Genomic DNA, 6,585 nt, shown 5'->3' on the forward strand with positions numbered 1-6,585 from the left:
AAAAATAAGTTAAATCAAAAGGGAGAAGTTGTAAGAAACAAGGCAAGACTTGTAGCCAAGGGCTATAGTCAAGTCGAAGGTCTCGATTATGATGAGACTTATGCTCCCGTGGCACAATTAGAGTCCATTCGTTTGATGCTAGCTTTTGCTGCACATAGAGGTTTCAAGCTCTATCAAATGGACGTTAAATCGGCTTTCTTAAACAGTCTCATCAAAGAAGAGGTCTATGTTGAGCAACCACCGGGGTTTGTGAGTACCGAAGCTCCGAACCACGTATACAAGCTCAAAAAAGCTCTTTATGGGCTTAAACAAGCACCTCGAGCTTGGTACGAAAGGCTGTCAACCTATTTACTATAAAAGGGTTTTGTAAGAGGCCAAATAGACCCAACACTATTTCTACGAAGAGATGGTGAAAACATGTTTGTAGCCCAAGTATATGTCGATGACATAATTTGTGGCTCAAATAACAAGGGCTATTTGAATGAATTCATTTCTCACATGGAAAGTGAGTTTGAGATGAGTCTAGTAGGAGAATTGACATTCTTCCTTGGACTTGAAATCAAACAAACTCGAGATGGAATTTATGTCCATCAGACAAAATACACTCGAGAGATGCTTAGAAAATTCAATATGAGTGACTCTAAGGAAGTGTCCACTCCAATGGCGACAAACACTCGCCTTGACAATGATGAGAGTGGAAAACCAATTGATCTAACGCAATATAGAAGCATGATTGGTAGTCTTCTATATCTCACAGCTAGTCGACCGGACATACTCTTTGCTGTGGGCATGTGCGCTAGGTATCAAGTCTGTGCCAAGGAATCTCACTTAATTGCAGTTAAGAGAATTCTGAGATATCTCAAAGGCACAATGAGAGTAGGACTGTGGTACCCTCGTACGGAGTCCTTTGATTTGATAGGCTATACCGATTCCGATTATGCTGGATGCAAATTGGATCGGAAAAGTACTAGTGGGGGATGCCAATTTTTATGTTCATCTCTAGTTAGTTGGTCGAGTCGGAAGCAACATTGTGTTGCTCTCTCCACGATCGAGGCCGAATATATTGCCATGGGAGAGAGTGTATCACAATTGTTGTGGATGATACACACCCTAGAGGATTATGGACTTTATTATAAGGGTGTACAAGTGCTATGTGACAACATTAGCACGATCAACCTAACTAAAAATCCAATCCATCATTCGAGGACCAAACACATTGAAGTGCGTCATCACTTCATAAGAGATCACGTAGCTAGGGGAGACATTGCACTCACATATGTTGAGTCAAAGTCAAACCTAGCTGATATTTTCACCAAACCCCTTTCGGAGAATGAATTTAGTCATTTAAGGAGGGAGTTGGGAATGTGTTTGGCTCCTTAGGTCCTTAGGACTTCATCATGATCAATAAGGACTATTAAAATGACAAGAGTAATTGGGACAATAATTTGGGCAACTTGGGAACATCTCACACAAACTATAAGGTTTAACAAAATATTTTTGTTTGCTAGAAATGGGGTGAGATGCTAGGATCAATCAAATTATTCAAAATGTATCATGCATCCCTTGAATAATTAGGTTGAAGAGACATAAATTGAGTATGGGGAAGGCCATTACATAATTCATGTGTATTTGGCTCCTAGATCTTACTCATATATTCCAACCAAGGAATCTTGGTTGGACTTTTGCCTAGAAATTATCTATTTATGGTTGTTGGTTGATGTGTTGATTGATATGGTTGTATGATTCATTTCATGACTTTGATTGTCAATACGATAGGTTGTTAAAGGAAATAATATTAACTTGGATATATTTTGACAAACTTGAAACTGATCATAGCAATTCTAAGTCTTAATTAATACCTTGGCTCACTATATAGTTTTATAAGGGTTTCTGAGATTGGAATTCTAAGATTCCAAATGTCTGAGTTTTTGGATTTAAAGTTTGAAACTTTCGGGCTCTAAACAAGCTCAGACCATAAGAGCTCAATTTTTTTTTTTTAAAAAATATATTTGTGGGTGTTGATTCGTAGATTCTAGATTATGAATTTGGGAGATTCTGAATTCTTGAGTTCTGAATTTTTCAGAATTCTCGATAGATAACGGCTCATAATTTGACCTCTGAAATTATATCAGACACTGATTGGTCCAGGGACCGATCAGGATGATGCCTGATCGGTCTCCACGACCGATCAGGAGATTATACGATACCTGATCGGTCTCCGCGACCGATCAGGACATTCCTAACAAGGTTCACTGGATCGATCCAGGGATCGATCAGGAGACACCGGCACGCATCGACCCTTCTGATCCACATCTGATCGGTCCAGGGACCGATCAGGAAGCTCCCTGATCGGTCCCCACGACCGATCAGGACAATCCCTGACCGATCAGGACGTTCCCTGATCGGTCAGGATTTCACTGATCGGACAGCCGTCCGATCATTTCATCAACTGTATACCCATCAGTAACCATTAAAACCTCCTGATTTCTTCTTTTCCTCTTTCACGCGGAACCCTAGCCGACTCCTTCCCTAACCTCACTCTCTTCTCGTTGCACGCCGAACCCTAGACGAAGCTCTAGCCCTCGGAAGCCCTAGCCTAAAGTTAAATGGCACCAAGGTAACTCTCTACCTCCCTAGACCTTTGGCGTTTCGGTTTCATTTCTCACCATATATGTTTTTTTTGTGCTGGTGGCTCCGGTGCTCACTCATTGCCCCATTTTACCACATTGTTGACCCTTAGAAAGAAAGTAGTGGGTGACGGGAGCTCTAAATCTAAGTCACCTGAGAAATCCAAGTCCCAGGCACCCACCCGACCTCAACCTTCCTCCTCTTCAAGGTTCCCGAACCGCCATTTTGAGCAAGCATTTCAACAGAGGACATTCAAGCTGTTTCCATGTCGATCTGTGGATCGAAAGTATATGGATGAATTTTGTCCTTCTGTGTCTGAAACCCTAGCCTATTTTAAACTTGACTCGGTAGTCTACTTAGAAAGGGACATCAACCTTGACATAGTTTCTGAGTTCTATAACAATCTTCATCAGAACAGTGATGGTGTTTATAAAACCCGAGTCGCTAAAAGACCTATCAATTTCTCCATCAGAGAATTTTTTGGGTATCTAGGCTGCCGGATGTGTTCGGGGGATCTTTTTTCCATTTATCCTGATTTACCAGAATCATTACGTCCTCCACTTGATGTCTCACCTGACTCCATCTATGAGTACTTCTTCGGTCATCCTAGACCAGATGACCTGGATGAGTTGGATGTTGACTTTCCCACCTTTGCTGCCCTACAACTATCTGCCCCTGACTATATTCTTTTTAAGATAGTCACAAACTGTATTCTTCCAATCACATCCAAACCTCTTGCTGAGATCCGACCCTATCATTGTTTGATGCTTTATGGGTTACGTCGGCGTCTCGACTTTGACATTATGTCCAGCATCTACTCTTCGATCATCTCATATTCTCGGCCCAGCGGCTCCACTATTTATATGCCTTATGGGCATATAATTACAGATTGGCTCGAGATCCTTCAGGTAGATGTGTCTAAGGGTAGGGTAGTCAAAATGGTCAGGCAGGATTGCCGACTTGGGAAACAGGCATTTTCCAAGTCTGGCATCATTGGACAAAATGGGGGTGTTCAGTGGAAGGATGGGAGAGCTTTGGGTGAGTTACCACGGGGACCTCCACGATAGGTTGCTCCTGTTGCTGCTCCTCCTGCTGCTGACGATGGAGAGGCCGATCCTGATCTGCGCTGGCAGATCGCCGAGCTGGAGAGCCGCTTTGATCAGCATGGTGAGATGATATCTGCTGAGCTGGATGGCCTGCGTATTCGGATAGACCAGCGCTATGATGACCTGCGCGGGCATATTGACCAGCGTTTCGATGATATGCGCAGTCATCAAGTGGTGACACAGCAGTTGCTACTCGGATGGATGGCACGCTACCCGCCTCCGCAGTCTTACCCAGGCTATCCATCCTACAGCGTGCCGCCTCAGGATTTCACCCCTCCTGCCGATGATGGTGATGTTCCTCAGTGTGAGGATGTTGATTGATACAGTTTGTTTGTTGACTGTCTGTATTTTGGATGTTATTTGTTAGTCTTTATGACTGACCTGGATGTTTGCACTTCTGATGCTACTCATATATTTATGGTACTCAGTTTTATTTTTGCTTGCTCTTTATTATATTTCATTTTCTATCCGTTATTAATATGTTGTTCACTTGCATGTCTTGTTTGTCCTTTATTTCCTTATTACTGTCTTATAATACACTTAGAGGGAATTCTCAGTGCTTTAAGAACCAGACAGTAAGGGTTAAGGGGGAGTTCTTTAAGTTATCTTACCTTATTCGCACCTTTTCGGTGTTTGACAAAGGGGGAGAAGATAACTAAGTTTAGATGAATGCAAATTTGATTTTAGAAATTTGATTTTAGAAGATCCTCACATAGTGTTGTATCCGTCTTAGGGGGAGGATCTTGATTCCCCTAAAATTATGAAAATTTGAACAATTCTGATCTAAACTTAAATCGTGTTGTCAAACAACAAAAAGGGGGAGATTGTTGATACAGTCTGACCTGGCTGTTGTTTTGATGTTGACACTGATTTAAGTTTGTATCAGATATTGATTAAACTAAGAATGACTACTGATCGAGGTTGATCAGTTGGGAGGGAAAGTTCTGGTGAGTAAAGCCAGGCAAGGGAAATCCAGATGGGTCAAGACATCTGGTGAAAAGTCCAAGCAGGGAGCTTGGCACGGGAAAAGTCCAAGTATGGTGACTTGGCACGGAATGGTCAGAGAGGGCTCGGTAGCTCGTTCTCCGGACTAGGTCAGAGAGGGCTCGGTAGCTCGTTCTCCGGACTAGGTCCGAGAGGGCTCGAGCGTTCTCCGGACGAAGTCGGAGAGGGCTCGGTAGCTCGTTCTCCGGACTAGGTCAGAGAGGGCTCGGTAGCTCGTTCTCTGGACCGGATGAAGTCAGAGAGGGCTCGGTAGCTCGTTCTCCGGATTAAGTCAGAGAGAGACTTAAGTGGACTTTCAATGGAACATTGGATCGGTCGGTAGACCTATCCAGTGACACAAGAATCAGTGGATCGGTCGGCAGACCGATCCAGTGAAACTAAGTTCCACAGATCGGTCAGGGAGACCGATCAGGAGAAAAGCCCGCAGAAGAGAGAAAGAGGTGGATCGGTCTGTGGACCGATCCACACTCAATCTGATCGGTCACTACGACCGATCAGAATGGCCTCAGACCGATCAGGCTGTTGCCTGATCGGTCCAAGGCACTGTGATCGGTCTGGTGACCGATCCACACATTCTGATTTGTTCGTCTTATCAACGATTCCTTCATTGCTTTTGATATATCTCATTCATTTATGTGATGTAATCCTCTGTGCTGTTAGCTTTTGAGTTTGCAGGTTAACAGGTATCATTCCAAGCCTAATTTCAAATTAAGTTCATAAGAGGAATGCGACAAATGGTCTTTCTGTTGGTTTCAGCGGCGCATGGTGCATTTCAGACATCAACGGATACTGCTGTGATCTGGCTGCGATCTGCTTGACTCCTGGGGATTGGTTCGAGCTCAGAAGACGCCAGTGTTGACTGTGATATCATTGGTGTGAGTTCAGAGAGGGATTGGCTGCAGCGCTGATTTGCGCAGTTTGGACCAGATCTGTGACAGCAGAGATCAGGTTTTGAGAAGCAGTAAAAACAGCGAGAGGGGAACAAGAACAGAACAAGAAAGCTTGAAAGAAAAGTCTGTGCGGTTGTGCGAAGTTCTTGAGCTCTCGGGTGAACTGCGATCTCTGTTTCTGCTACTGATCCTCGCGTGGTTGTAAGCATTTCTATTCTCCTTTGCCACCGAGTTTCTGTAAGTCTCGTGTCTTAACTTAGATATTTCTTGAGACTTTGTGGGAAGGTTACTCCACCTAGAAGGAGGATCTTTAGCCGGAATTCTTCCGGGGTGAGATCTACCGAAGATCAAGGAGTCGTCCACCTTACGGACACGCCGAGGAGTAGGGGCAAGTTATCCCCGAACCTCGTAAATCTGTGTATCAGTGTTTGTGTGTTGGTTTTCATTTTGTTTTAGTTTGCTTATTCCGCTGCGCTAACTAGTTTCTGTGTAGAACTCTCTGCTTAAGTTTTTAAAGAGGCTATTCACCCCCCCTCTAGCCATCTAAGATCCCAACAGTTTGCACAAACCAACGCTAACAAGTTGGTGCTGGTTTCTACAAATCAACACCATCTATAGTGCTGATTTGGTAATGTCATCACGTTGGAGCTAGTCTTTAAAGATCAGCTCTACCTTGGTACTGATTTGTAAAAATCAACTGTCACGCCTCGAGGGTAAGGTTGTCCAACACAAATTGGACATCACCTCCCCTGTAGCAGTGACAAATGAAACCTGTATACAATGTCACAAGGCTACTCACAAGCTATCAACAACTCACACATCTAGATGTAAACACAACCACACAGTTGATAAACAACCACACAGATGGAAGTAAATACAACCACGCAATTGATAAACAACTCACACAGTTGAAACAACACAGTGGAAGTCACAAAATAACGAATGTAAAACTACAA

Source organism: Zingiber officinale, chromosome 4B, assembly GCF_018446385.1.
Source record: "Zingiber officinale cultivar Zhangliang chromosome 4B, Zo_v1.1, whole genome shotgun sequence".
NCBI classification, from domain to species: Eukaryota; Viridiplantae; Streptophyta; class Magnoliopsida; order Zingiberales; family Zingiberaceae; genus Zingiber; species Zingiber officinale.